The sequence below is a fragment of the Physeter macrocephalus genome, chromosome 7 (assembly GCF_002837175.3).
Source record: "Physeter macrocephalus isolate SW-GA chromosome 7, ASM283717v5, whole genome shotgun sequence".
In the NCBI taxonomy this organism is placed as follows: Eukaryota; Metazoa; Chordata; class Mammalia; order Artiodactyla; family Physeteridae; genus Physeter; species Physeter macrocephalus.
The window spans coordinates 34,090,765-34,104,399 of record NC_041220.1 but is presented as its reverse complement, the minus strand read 5'-3'; the positions used below and the strand labels follow the sequence as shown (position 1 = coordinate 34,104,399).

General features: G+C 50.2%; 1 long non-coding RNA gene across 1 annotated transcript; it reads left to right on the top strand.

Moving 5' to 3' along the window:
- The first annotated feature begins 549 nt into the window (after positions 1–549).
- On the top strand, positions 550–5,110 carry LOC114486525 (uncharacterized). The gene is made up of 3 exons (XR_003680383.1): positions 550–1,442; positions 2,466–3,381; positions 4,475–5,110. It is a non-coding gene; the product is annotated as an uncharacterized lncRNA (long non-coding RNA).
- The last annotated feature ends 8,525 nt before the right edge of the window (positions 5,111–13,635 follow it).

The following is a 13,635-nucleotide window of genomic DNA, read 5'->3' as shown; positions in this document are numbered from 1 at the left end:
GGCTCAGGGTATCATGGGAACACATACAAGGTGGTCGTGGAGGATGAGTGAAGAGAGGGCAACGTATCTGGTCTTAAAGGATGAGTAAGCGTCAGCCAAGTGAAGAGATGAGTGGGCAGTGAGGAGGACGATGGGACAGGAGGGGAAAGCAAGAGACAGCCCTGGAGACTTGGAGCCGCAGGAGAGCAAAAGCTCAAGGTGCAGGGAAGGATCAGCAGCTCTGGCCGCCGAGGGCCTTGTACAACCTGCAGAGAGTCCAGACGAGAGAAACGATGGGAGGGTTTAAAGCAGGGACTTGACAAGTCCAAGTTTGCCTTTCAAAGGGCTCACTCCGGCAGCTAGGTGGGTGCTGGTAAGGGCTGTTAGCAAAACATCCAGGAAGCTGTTGTACTGGGTCGGGAGAGAAGTGGTGGGAGGGATAGAGGGGAGAGAAGGGTGAGTCTGAGAGACACTTGGGAGGACTTGGTGGCGATGGGAGCACATGCACGTGGAGAGGGGGAAGGAGTGGAGTAATAGCATCCCTACCCCTGCAGGGGGGCCACGGTGCCTTCAGCTAGGTGGGCAAGAGGTGGCTTAACAGGAGAAGTGTCCCCGATTGCTGTTCTGGAAATGCTGGATTAGTGGTGCCTATGGGAGAAGCTATGGGTAAAGATCTGGGTTAGAGAGAGGGACTTGGGAGTTATCTGCATATCCCCCGAGAGAGGATGCGTTTCGCCAGGGAGTGTGTGTGGAGAGCAAGATAGCGGTGAGTCAGAGCGGAATCCCGGAGAACAGCCACGTGCCTGGGACAGGGAGCCGGAGAGGAGCCCCTTTCAGAGGGAGGGTGGAGAGTGGCTGTAAGGGATCAGGAAGCTTCGGAGAAGGATAATCCGTATCCTCAAATGCCTCAGAAAATTCTAGTAAGGGAAGAAATGCAACTAGTCCATTCAATTTGTTATCTATCGAGGAAGTCGTTGGTCACCTTGGTGACATCGGTTTTGGTAGTGGGGTGGGGACAGAAGCAGAGTACAAAGAGCTGGGAATGAATGGATGTGTAGACAGCAAGTCATCTGGAGGGGCAGGGGAGAGGGAAGCTGAGAAGTAACTAGAGGAAGACATGGGCCACGAGACTCGAGTACTGAGAATGAAAATGTTTGAAATATTTCAAGAATTGCCAACACGTGACCCAGAGAGAGGAAGTGAGCCAATGCTGTTGGAAAAATGGTGCCCGTAGACTTGCTGGACGGAGGGTTGTCACAGACCTTCAGTGTGTAAAGACGCAATTATCTGCAAAGTGAAGCACAATGAAATGAGGTCTGTCTGCCTGTGCATTTAGAGGCTTCAAGGGAGATGGAAGAGATTTGATAAAAATGAAACAGAGGGGATAACTGTCAAAGTCTGTCGGTAGTCATCAAGAGAGAGAATAAAGGCACAGAAAGAGGGCCCCGCCTCGGCGAATGAAGGTGAGGATGAGTGTGCAGGTGGAGGTGTTTGTAGGAGGGGGGTGGGAAGTTGAAGGAGAATGAGTCTGGTGACCTTGAAGTTGGAATCAAGGTTATCTGCTGAGTATCAGAGACTAAAGATTGAGCCGGAGGAGCCTTGCTGAGAGAGTGAGGAGCTCGGAGTGGTCACCTGGGGCACAGAGGAAGGACCTCTCCAAGGACAGCTAAAGGCGACATGGGCTGCACTGAGGACGCAGCGGAGGTTGGGGGCTATGAACTTGGGGTGGCCCAGCCTATCTAGGAATGTCCATTTCCCCAGGGGTGCTCAGTCTCAGAGCTAGAACAAAGGCAAAGGCTGTGAGGGCTTCTGTGCACCCAGGTTAGGATCTTGCTTGGTGAGAGCTGAGGGATGCTGAGGCATCTGGCCCGGGAAGGAGGGTGAAGGCTAAGGGGGCAGGAGGAGCCTGATGAATGGGGAGAAGACGGAGGCGTCAGCAGGATAAGGACGTAAAAGAGCCGGAAGTCTACACAGATGGAATCGAGGAAGGGATGCACTTAGCCTGCTTATGATTTTACTGAGTGGGATACAAGTGAACAGCCACCTTTGCACTGAGTCCATGTTCCTATTGCAAATTGCTTACACAAAAGCACTGGAGCTGGATTAAAGGGGAAAAGTATATAAGATGCATCTCAGCTGTGCTCTTTACAGTGGGTCTCACAACGATGTCACTAATTATTATTATTATTTTTTTGTGTGTGTGTGTGGTACGCGGGCCTGTCACTGTTGTGGCCTCTCCCGTTGCGGAGCACAGGCTCCAGACACGCAGGCTCAGTGGCCACGGCTCACAGGCCCAGCCACTCCGCGGCACGTGGGATCTTCCCGGACCGGGGCATGAACCCGTGCCCCTGCATCGGCAGGCGGATTCTCAACCACTGCGCCACAAGGGAAGCCCGATGTCACTAATTATTATTAGGGGGGTGTGATTGTTGAGAAAATAGAGAAATCTATTTTCTAAAATCGATCATTTTTCATATCTTTATCAGAGTCTGGCGAAGTGTTTCAGCCCTTTTCCAAGACAGTATCTCGGAACAGCTCACTGTGTCTTTCTGTGAGTAATGGAGTCCCTGGGTACAGAGAGGGTCTGAGGGTGGAGGCCAGGAAGCAGAGGCCTCTCACGTACCTTCTGGCTGCATCTCCCAAGCCCGGCCAGCTTCTGATCCACGGCAGGGAACATCTCAGCCGTGCAGATGCAGCCATCCCACGCTGGCTGCACGGAGCCCCGAGTTCTGATGTGCCAAGAGAGCTTGGGACTCTTGTCAAATCACCAAACAGGAAGTTGGCCGTGCTGCAAACAGGCCTGCAAGCTGTTGACAGCCGGATATCGGGCAGTGGAGCCAGGCCCCGCCACTTGACAGGCAAGGCCCCCAAGACTCGGGGGCAATCTGTATTCCAACTCACGCCCCTGGCCACGCTGCGAGCCCTCCAGCCCGACGCCGAGCACTGCCCGGGCTCTGGACCCACAGATGCTGTGGCGGCAGCTCACACAGGCCCCTTTGTTCAGAGACTCTGCACGCATCAGCCAAGGCAGCTTCCTCTGGCCATTTGCTCAGGGCCTGGGAAAGAAAGGTCTCGCCGTCAAGCTGCCTGAGCGGCCAGCTTTGAGCATAGAGGGGGCTGCTCGCTGAAAGCTAGTTGGCTGTACCACGTCCACAAGCGGAGCTTGAAGAACTCGGCCAGAATTATGGCAACGCCTCACTCGGGTGCCATCCGGGCCTGCTTGCGGCTGGCCGGGGGCCCTCGGCAGCCCCTGCTTGTTAACCGGATTGAGAAAGTGACTCCGACAGAGAAGCCTCAGTCAACACTGGCGCTGTGGGCCATCTCTTCAAATGACAAAGGGCCTCTTGCTTTGTGTGTGAAGAAGAGCAGGAGAGATTCAACACGGAGCACAGGACCTGTCGAGTAAGTACGATTTTCTTCTTCTGGGGCTGCTCCATTTGCCCTGAAGTGGTCTTCTATCAGCTGAAGGGCACTCAGCCATCCAGTTCATGGCCATTGTCTCTCCACCTCAAACCACACCACCCAAAGGAGGCAGCCAGTGGAGAAGACGGGTCCTCAGACCATTCTTCCCTGACCCTGGAAACATCTAGACCAGCATCTACCATCTCCCTTGATCATCAAGGAGCACCGACAAACGGGCTCCATTCTGAGGGGAGACCTACTTTCCGTCCGCAATAGAAAACCATTTCTCTTTAAAAAAATATATTTTTGATCCTAAAGGAATAATCATTCCTTATTTGTCAGCTCCAGAAACAATTTGGTGCAGAAAGCTTTTGAGTAATTCCCAAAGTTTGGCCAACATCCTGTTTGGTGATTTGCAAATTTCCCAGCAAGGTGGAGGGTTCCAGGGAAGCCAAGGGTGACGCAAGCGCAGTGGAGAGAGAGATGGCGGCGCCAGGCTTGCCGGGGGCATGGGCTGTGTTCCTGCCCCTCCAGGACCTGGGCTGTTACTCCCTCCCCACTGGGTTTTCCCCATGGAAAAGAAGTTATGTTCCCCCTGCTTGAGACCAGGGTGCGATTCATTTTATGTCATTCCAGCACCAGCACAACACACAGCAGGGGCTTCGGAGCTATTTAATGGACGGACGGATGTTTAGCTGGTTTCTGGGGACTGGGAAGAAACGTTTCTTTGTATTTGGCTCTGTCTGCTTTGTTTGAGGGTGAGGCCAGGGTGTGCATCTCTTGCAAGGCTCCCAAATCTGGAAATCTGGGTATTCTTCTAATACCACTGCTCTGGCAGCTCAGCAGGGCCCCCCAGGGAGAGGCCACCGCAGCTGAATTAAGCCTAGACAAAGAGTTCCCACCCCATCCCATCCCTGGAGCTGGCCCCAGGCCAGGAGAGCTAGGAGCTGCCGTATGAGCCAAGGGAATTAGGAGGGCACCCCCCCCCGCCCCAGTTAATTCAGTGCCTTTAGTTGCTCTCCTTGACTTCTAAGAAAATATAAACCTCTCCAGGGATCCAGCCCACGCCTTCCTCACTCACCTTTTCCTTCAGACCTTCCTCCTCCTTGCTCCCCGCTATATATTCATTCATTCAGCATGTAGTGGGTGTCTGGCATTGCTGGTTACTGGGGGCGTGAGATGACGGGTCCATCTCTGAGTTCACCGACCATTGGAAGAGGGAGAGATGCAAATACTCATCGCTGTTCTTGAAGCTGCTGATACTCGTAATCATGTACGTGGGTCTACACAGGTGGCGACAGCTCACGGTAAAGAAACGTCAGACCTTACTTTTGTGTTTGAGATATTTGGTTTAGCGGTATCATCATATGCCCTGTAATTTACATTTACAACTTAACAATGTGTTTTCTGAAACATTATCTCCTTTAATCCTCACAGCAATCCTGAGATCAGGGATTTGATCTCTGCTTTACAAATGAAGACACTGAGGTACCAACTAAGTGGCTGTTCAAAGAGGCTTTGAAGTCAGGGTGTCAGGGTAGCCCTGGCGCTGCCTACTCCCTGGGCTGCCTTCCCGCAGCCCAGGCCTGGGGTTCATCCTTCGGTAAAGGGGGTGGGAAGAGAATTTTAAAGCCTGAGCGGAGCCCTCCACCCCGCTTTCTTTCTTCGGCCTCAGCTGCCTGTCTCTTTCTTTTTCAGTTTCCAAACTATAAAAAAGAAATAAAAATAGCATGAGAATGTTCTGTTTCTTCCTTAATGAACCCACCTGCTGGCTATGGCCAGAAGTCTCTTTGAAGAAGCACAAATCCCTTCATTCTGCAAGTAGAAATAAAAAGCTTAAGATGCAAATGCCTGGAAGCCTTAACACAGAGATATACATAAGTTCCACTCAAGACCAAATGATAATAGAATATTCTATCCTGCTTGTTCTGAGCTAGAAAGCAGAAATAAAAATCACCAGTCTTATACAGACTTTACAGTTCTAAAGCAGTTTTACTAAAATCTCCTCAATTTTATGCATATATATATCATATTATATATATGTGTGTGTGTATATATATATAATAAATACATACTATATATATAAAAGTTTTTGAGCATCTACTAGGTGTCAGGCACTGTGTTGGGTGCTAAGGACCGTGGGAAGTAAAACAGATATAGTGCCTTCTCCCGTGGAGCTGAGTACAAAATTCGAAAAATAAATAACACTAAGCTTGAGGAGAGCTATGCAAGGGAATGGTGTGAGGAAGGGCTTCTGGGGCGAGGGAACAGCATATTCAAAGGCTCCAAGGCAAGTGTGGAGCGTGTGGAAAGCTGAAAGGACACGGGAGTGATGGGGGGGATGGGCGGGTTAGCAGGGGGCAAGGAACAGACTGAGAAAGGAAGGCCCGGGAAACTTTGGTTAAGGACCTCGGGACTGGAACACGAACTTGCAGGTGCTTAAAGGGAACTTAAAGGGCAATGGGGAGACATTTGAGGGCTTTACAGCAGGAGGGATAATAATATGATTTGTATTTGTATCTATTTTGATAATAATATGATTTCTAGTCTGTTAATTTTGCTGTAGGATCAGGAATGGGTATGAATATAGCAAGAAGGATGCCATTGTGATCCTCCAGATGAGGGGTGACGGGGGCTGGAAAAATGGGGACGGGAGGGTGGATAATTCCAGAGATTTTAAAACCTTATAAAATAAAATCGATGTGATTTGGTGATGAGACATGGGCGTAAAGCAGAGGGGAGTCAGGGAGGACCCAAGCTCCTGGCACTTGGTTGAGATGGGGTGGGTGACAGTGCCGTGGGCTGAGAGAAGGGCCACCAGGAGAGGGAAGGCGATGGGCTCAGTTTGGGGGACGCTGAGGTTTAGGTCTGCAACAGTGTGGAGGTGCCCAGAGGCCATGTGACATTTTTGCCTTTTAGTGGCTGAAATTGCCTTCCCTGGCCCATGGGGCTGAACCAAGCCAACGCCCTGCCCGTGTAGTGTGGTCTCACCTGCATCCACAAAACACAACGCCTAGAGACACTGAAACAGAAACAGCATCATACATCCAGTGTTCTTCCTCTGCGTGGTCTTCATCTCCTGGCAGAAGAGTAGAGGGAGAAGCCAGTTTCTGCAGTCTGTACTTGGAGATGTCCCTCTTGGCCAGCTACTAGCCCCAGAGCTGAGCCCGCCTCTCGGCTGCTTCCTGGGGAATTCCAGAGAGCCGGGGTGGGGGGCAGGACGGGGGAAGGCCCACCTGCCTCCGCGGTCTACCTCTGTGAGCTCCGCCCCTCAGCCCATCTTTCAAAAGGAAATAAAAGTAAACTTCCCTGAGAGAAGAAATGCAGATAAAAAGCCCATCTCCAGACTCCTTATGCACTCTGCAGTTCATGTCTTTCTAAATCTTTTCTTTGATTCTATTGTCTTAAGAAAGGGAGAGAACAGAAATCCTCACAGAGGCCGAACTGTGCCTACTCTGATTTCTTCTTTCTGAGCAAGTTTTTAGTCAGTGAACAGAAGAGAGCCTTTTCTAAGCTCCTCCCAGCCTGGAAAAGCCACACTGTTCTCCCTGATTCCCACCCCACCAAGGTTTCTGTGCTGCAGACCTGCTGGTCTCTAAAAAGCTTGGAACTTCGTACACAGAAGAATAGCCAACTTCCCCTCCGCATAAAAGAGGGTCTGCAGTGGGCTTTTAGGAGCAAGGGAGGGACCTCGCCTCAGAGCTCTCATCCTCCTCACGTCCCTTCTTTAATGAACAACAAATACAGAGGCCGCAATTTGAGGTGTCTCGAATCCCTCTGAGGAGAAGTAAACGAGCGCCTTAGCTCAAGCAAAATAAAAGGTGTGTCTTGGTCCTCGTCTCTAGAAAAGCAGAGATTGGGGTATAAAAGTGAGAGGTGCAGGCGGGGTGGTGAAGGTCAAAGGGAGGTGGGGTAGGTCAAGGTGAGACGAGAGACCCCAGGACGTGCTTCCACTCTGGCCAGGGCTGGCCGGGCGCAGACAGGGTCCTCCTGACCCGGGGCCTCTCTGGAGAGACTGCAAGGGCAAACACACCTCGGGCCTCCGAAGGGTGCATAAGAGGGAGAGCGCCTAGGGATTTGTCCACAGGGCTCTCTCCCATCCCTCACCTCCCATCTGTCGAGTTCCACCCCAGAGGGAGTCACCCCTGCCCCCCATCCCCTGACGTCCAGGTTATAACACTCACACCCTTGTCTCAGAAACCAAATCCCACACCTTGTACAGTGGTGTTTCCTTCCACTCCAAAGTGGAATAGGTGGGGCGGAGAGAGAGAGAGAGAGAGAAAAGGAGGAGAAGAAAGGGGGAAGGAGGGGGGAGGAAGGGAAGGGGGGAGAGAAGGAGGGGAGGGAGCCCCTTCAGCTAAGGACATAAGAGAAGGAACACAGTTTACCTGCCAGTACAATAGGTTCAACGTACACCACCTTTTCTTTCCCTGGGACAGGTTTCAGCAGAAGAGGAAGGAAAACCTCCAAGGGGGGTGGGGGTGGGGGAATAACCAAGGTCTAAGGGGCATCCTGAGGGTTCCCAGAAGGAAAGTGTAACCGATCAGGACCCTATGGGGCCTTCCTGGGACAGACCCCTTTCCTATAGCCTCTGCTGTAGCTCCTCTCTGAAGTACCCAGATAACACTTCCTGAGTTGTTTTACAGATGCGAAAACCCCCATGTAGCCCCCAGGCCCACTGGAGCCTAAGGATTGAATGTTAACCCCTGCGACACGGCCCTGACACCTCATCATCAACCACAGAGAATTGGACACGAGCTGATCACAGACCTTGTGAGCCCCCTCCTTCACCTGGCCTTTAAAACTGCTTTCCTGAAACCCATATGGGAGTTCGGGCATTTTGAGCACCAGCTGCCCTGGACTCCTTGCTGGGCACCCTGCAATAAACGCTGCACTTTCCTTCACCACAACCTGCTGTTAGTGGGTTGGCTTTACTGCGTGCAGACAAGAGGACCCAAGTTTCGTTCGGTACCCAAAGGACTGAAGGGGTCAGGCTGGTTACGCCTGTGTATTTTGTGCATCAGGAACCTGGCGTAGAGAGCGGTGAGGGAGGCTGAGGAGGGAACCAGGGGGCCAGAATCTCCGTCGTGGGGAATGAGGTACCCAGAGAGGCACACAGGCGCTTGCTCACAGAAAACAGTGCCTGTAAGACCAGTCACAGGGATTCGTCATGAGAAATGCTGGTCTACACCCCAACCTACCTGCCAAAAAAGGCCCAAGGAGATCTAGACGTGGCACGTGATGCTGCACTGTCTGTCCAGCTAGTCCTAAGGACAGACCACTGTGCATCCTTCGTGAGCAGGATGGAAGATGTCAAAACGGGCCCCCCTGTTTCCTGGGGCAAGGACAGGACCAGGCCCCTCCTTGGCAGACAGGAAACCAGGGTCCCCTTCGGAGATGTTCCCTGGTCCATTCCATTTGCCCAGACAGAGGAAAAACAACACACACATCAATTTCTCTTCCAGGCCTCATCCCTGCATGGGACTTGCCGACAAAGCATTCATTTAGGGGACAGAGTTTTGGGGGTCCTTCTGTTGGCCTCTTGGGAGTAAGTTCATGGGCTTTTCCCTGGCAGAGTCCCGTGAAAGCTGCCGAGGGTATTTGAGAACTCCTGGACCATGTGCCGGACGGACCCCCATGAAGTCAGTTCCAAGGGAGCCACAGCAGCTGGCAAGATCGCAGCGTATCTATAGAAAATGGCCCGTGGCTTGGGCCTCTCAAGACTGAACCTGGGTTGTGATAAATACACATTATTCACAGTGCACCCCACAGAGTGCCAAGTGCCTTCACCTCACTATCTCTTGTTTTAATAGCAAGACTGAAGTTCATGATGAGCAATCTAGATGAAAGAGGTTGTTAAGGGGAGTTCCCAAGGTCACACAGCTGATAGACTTGAGCTCAGATCTTTTATTCCTCAATTTGGCTCCAATTCTGGCTTGGCAACCTAAAGAGGAGCCCGAGGGATGAGACTTTTACATTTAATCCGATTATTCTAATTTAGAGATGTGGTTCACAATTCTTGCATCTACGTTACCAAGTAAGAGCCTTTCAGGCCTTGGTCTTTGGACAGCACCTACCCCGCACTATCACTATCGAGGGCACCAGCCATGAAATCCTCTGTATCATGCATTTTCATTCCTGGGTTATCACCCCTCCCACCTGGACTAGTTCGAGAAGGGAATCTATAAGCAGTTCCCAGGCTGCTTCCCTCTCTCTCTCTCTCTCTCTCTCTCTCTCTCTCCACGTCCCCGACTCTGACACAACAGGGAGTGCTGATAGAGGAGACTCCCTGGGAATTTTAATAGCATCAATCAGCCTCACAGCTGGGGGCAGAGATAAGGCTTTGGCAGTTCCTCCCCAAAAGCCCTTTCCCTGTTTTTGTGGGTGTAGCTCTCACTTCTTCAGTTTGGGAGCTCTTCACACAAAGACAAACAGGAACAATTGTAATTATCTGGGGTCTACCTGGGACACAGGGAAACCCTGTTTGAGGATCTGGGTCGTTTCTAGACTTAAGACTGTATTGGGCCCTGGAACAGTGAACAGGGCCTGCTTCCCACTCTTCTTCTTCCCTAGAAACATCAGAGGTGTGCCATCTTCCCAAAGACACTTGTGTTGTCCCTTCTTGTCCCTTCTTTATGCAATAGGCCTTCCTGGACTTTCTTCCTTCACCTCCCAAATTTTACATGGCTTGAGGGAGAAGACACTGGCTTATTCATGATTTTATCATTTTTAATGGGCTAAGTGGCCCCATGATGTAATGTAAAGAGATGATCAGAGGACCCAAACCGAAATACTAATTTTTGCCCCTGCTGGCGCGCATTCTGGGGCCCGTTACTTAATTCGTTTCCACCTCAGTTTCTCCATCTATAACATGGGAACAAGTCCTGTCAGGAAGGGTCACTGTAAGGACTGAGTGAGATGCATGGGAAGCCGCTGACCCCCTGAAAGACTCAGTGAAGCTTAGACCCTCCCTGACACAGGGTCTTCCTGAGCAGAGCCTTGGTGCTTTTGTACTGAATTGAAAACCAAAGGAAAACCTCACCCTTCCCTTTGGAAATCACTTTGTCCGTCTGCTTCTGTATTTCTCCTCCTACAAACACATTGTCATCTACACGGAAGATGGTACATTTATTCTTTCACTGTTGTCCATCTCATTTCACTTCAACTCCAGGTATACAAAGTTCACCTCATTTCTACCCCAAGTCACCAAGGCAACCCTGCTTTTGCTATCTTTCCCCATCTTCCCAAGCCCCCCACCCCTATACACACCTGCACATACAATCAGGGGAGAAAGAAGTCAAGGGATTCTCCATGTATTTATTCATGTGTTTGAATCCACCTTACCCTCAATAGGAGTTCAAGTAATTCAAAATGTACCACTACAGTGAGATATAAATTTAGATTAAATTAAAGGTAAGCAGGTGAGGACACTGGGAGATGAGTTGGTGGTGGGGTAACAGGAAGCCAGCAGTGGAATCAGCACACAAAACCGTGCCAGTTATGTGAGCAGATCTGAGAAGAACTGGACCGTTGATAAAAATCACCAACGTGCACTCCCGGCCCCAACTGGCATTTTGGGGGAAAGATTAGAAGAGAAAGGCACTGAAAATGACAATCTTGGCAACATCCTCATATGTTTCTTCCATGGGCAGAAAAGCTCTGGGGCCAGTGAAGTCTCCATGTGGACTCAGGAGGAGGTGGAACCACGGGTGCTTTCTGGATCATCGCCCGTCGAAGGTGGGTCAAGTGTTTGGCATCTAGGGAGTAAATGCTCCTGGTTTAAATTAACAAATTGAAATTGCTTGGAAAATGCAATTTTGAAACAGGAGGGAAGGGGACAGGGCACAACCTTTAAAAGAATGACATAGCCTGAGGACACGACATAAACTGGTTAGAACCAACTAGGTCCAAGATGGCAGACGACTGACTTCCACTAGACCTTGAGCACACTAAATGACACACCCACAGGTGCCATGACAGATCAAAGACGGACACCCCTACTCCCTCTCTCTCTCTCTCTCTCTCTCTCTCTCTCTTTCTCGTCCACTGTGTAGGCTTACCTGGAGACCATGGACTCAAAGAGCTGGAGGGAAACTCTGAGAGCATCCTTTACAGTGAGGAAAATGTTCCTTGACTCTTAGGGTCCAAGGCTGGGTCTGAAAATGAAACCGACAGACCAGATTAACAGGAGAAAAACATACACATTTTATTGAATTTGTACATGTACATGAGAGCCTTCACAAGAAAATGAACTCCCGAAAAAGTGACCAGAGCAGGAAGCTTTTATACCTTTTAGACCAAGAAACAGTACATTTGTGAGCAATTGACAAGACAAAGGAGTTTGGGCTGGGGGTGGTCCAGCTAAGGCTAGGAAGTCCTTATCTTACTTAACTAGCAAGATAAGGGTTAGTTTATCAAGGTCTGTCTGCAGATTCCTCTGGTGACTTCCCTGGACTGATAAGAGTCTGTCTCCAAGAGGAGAATTTATTTCCTGCCTTTAAGCAGAAAAGAGGATGCTTTTTCTGCATTTACTGCTTTTTTGAATTGCCTGCAGCTCAAAATAATTTTTAATGTCAAAGAGATATATTTTGGGGTGACATATTCTGCTTTCCTTCTCATACAGATGAAGATCCCAAGGTTACCGGCTTGAGCCATCAGTGGCTGGTGGCGGCATGGAGGTTGGCAAAACTCCTGATGCACATTCCAATATGTGTGTCTCTCCCACTGAAACAGGAGGGAAGGGGGCAGGGCACAACCTCTGAAAGAATGACATAGCCCTTGAGGATATGACATAGACTGGATAGAACCAACTAGGTCCAAGATGGTGGAAGATTTGACTTCCAGTAGACCTTGAGACTCATTATAATACATTAGCATATGCTAAATGACACACCCATGGGTGCCATGACAGTTCCGAGCCGACCATAAAAGGCCCAAAAGTGGGCCAACTCCTGGAAATCTCCACCCCTTCTCCAAAATAGTTGGAATAATCCTCCCACTTGTTAGCCTTTGAAATTACCCAACCCATAAAAACTAACCACCCCATATTTCAAGGCCTATTGCCTTCTGAGATGGCCCACACTCTGTCTGTGGAGTGTGCTTCTCGCAGGGCCATTCTTGCCTTTTGAGACAGACCACATTCTGTCTATGGAATGTGTATTGCTCTAAATAAATCCACTTCTTACCTATCACTTTGTCCCTCACTGAATTCTTTCTACGATGAGACCTCAAGAACCTGAGCTTCATTAAGTCCTGAGACCAGGTGTGTGAGCTCAATTAAAAGACACTGGGTTCAAGTCCCAGTCTGGGTTTTGGCCAGGTTTGAGTCTCAGCCGGGGGGTTCGAGTCCCATCTGAGTTGTGTGGTTTCACCACGTCTCTCCGCTGTATTTCTCTCCCCAGGCCTTTGGCTCTGGCCATCCCACTCTCAATCCACATTCTCATCTCTCCATCTTCCCTCACTTTCCCAACTCTGCAGCAAAGCCGCTGCTGGTCTTCTGTCTGCTCACTTGTGGGCACGCCTCTGTGGGGCTCCTCAGGAGCTGCAGCGCCGGGTGTTTGATTCTCTCTTGTTTCTTAGGTGATATTTGGGTTATTTGCAATACAGGTGTTTACACCACACACCCAGCATCCACGTTGCTTCCTTTCTGTGAAACTATTGATTCCTCCTTTTGGCAGCTGAAGGGAGGCTTTGATGTGGGGATGTGTTGTGGTTTCTGAGGAAGGGAGTTGTTTGGAGGAGGATTTACAGCTGTTTGAAGAATTCCTCCACCCTGGCAATTGTTCTGGAGGCAGGAGCCGCTGGTGCATTTTCCGGACTGGGGGCGGCTTTCCTGAACCCTGTTTCTCTCTGAGAAGGAGAGAAAGGAAACTGAAGTGCTTCCAAATAAAGATCTGAGTAGTGAGATTTGATCTGAAGGGATTTGGTAGTAAACTCCAAGAATTTCCAGACGCCATCCAGAGTACCGGCAGATTTTGTTCCTTCCAGGCAGGCAAAGGGGCGGTTCTGCGGGGGGCGGGGGCGGAGGGGAGGTGTTTATTGATCCCTTCTCCACGCCATTTCCCCTTTAAATTTTTCTGCCCCAAGAGACTTCCTCGGTTCTGTTGCAGCAGCCCTCAGCAAGTGAATAGTGCTTTCTGGGGACCTCACCTTTGTTCAGTAGGTCCGTAGTGATACAGTAGAGATTTGAATGCACAATGCTGAGCTTTAATAGACTATTAAACTACAGCATTACACATTAGCTAGCTATGGCAC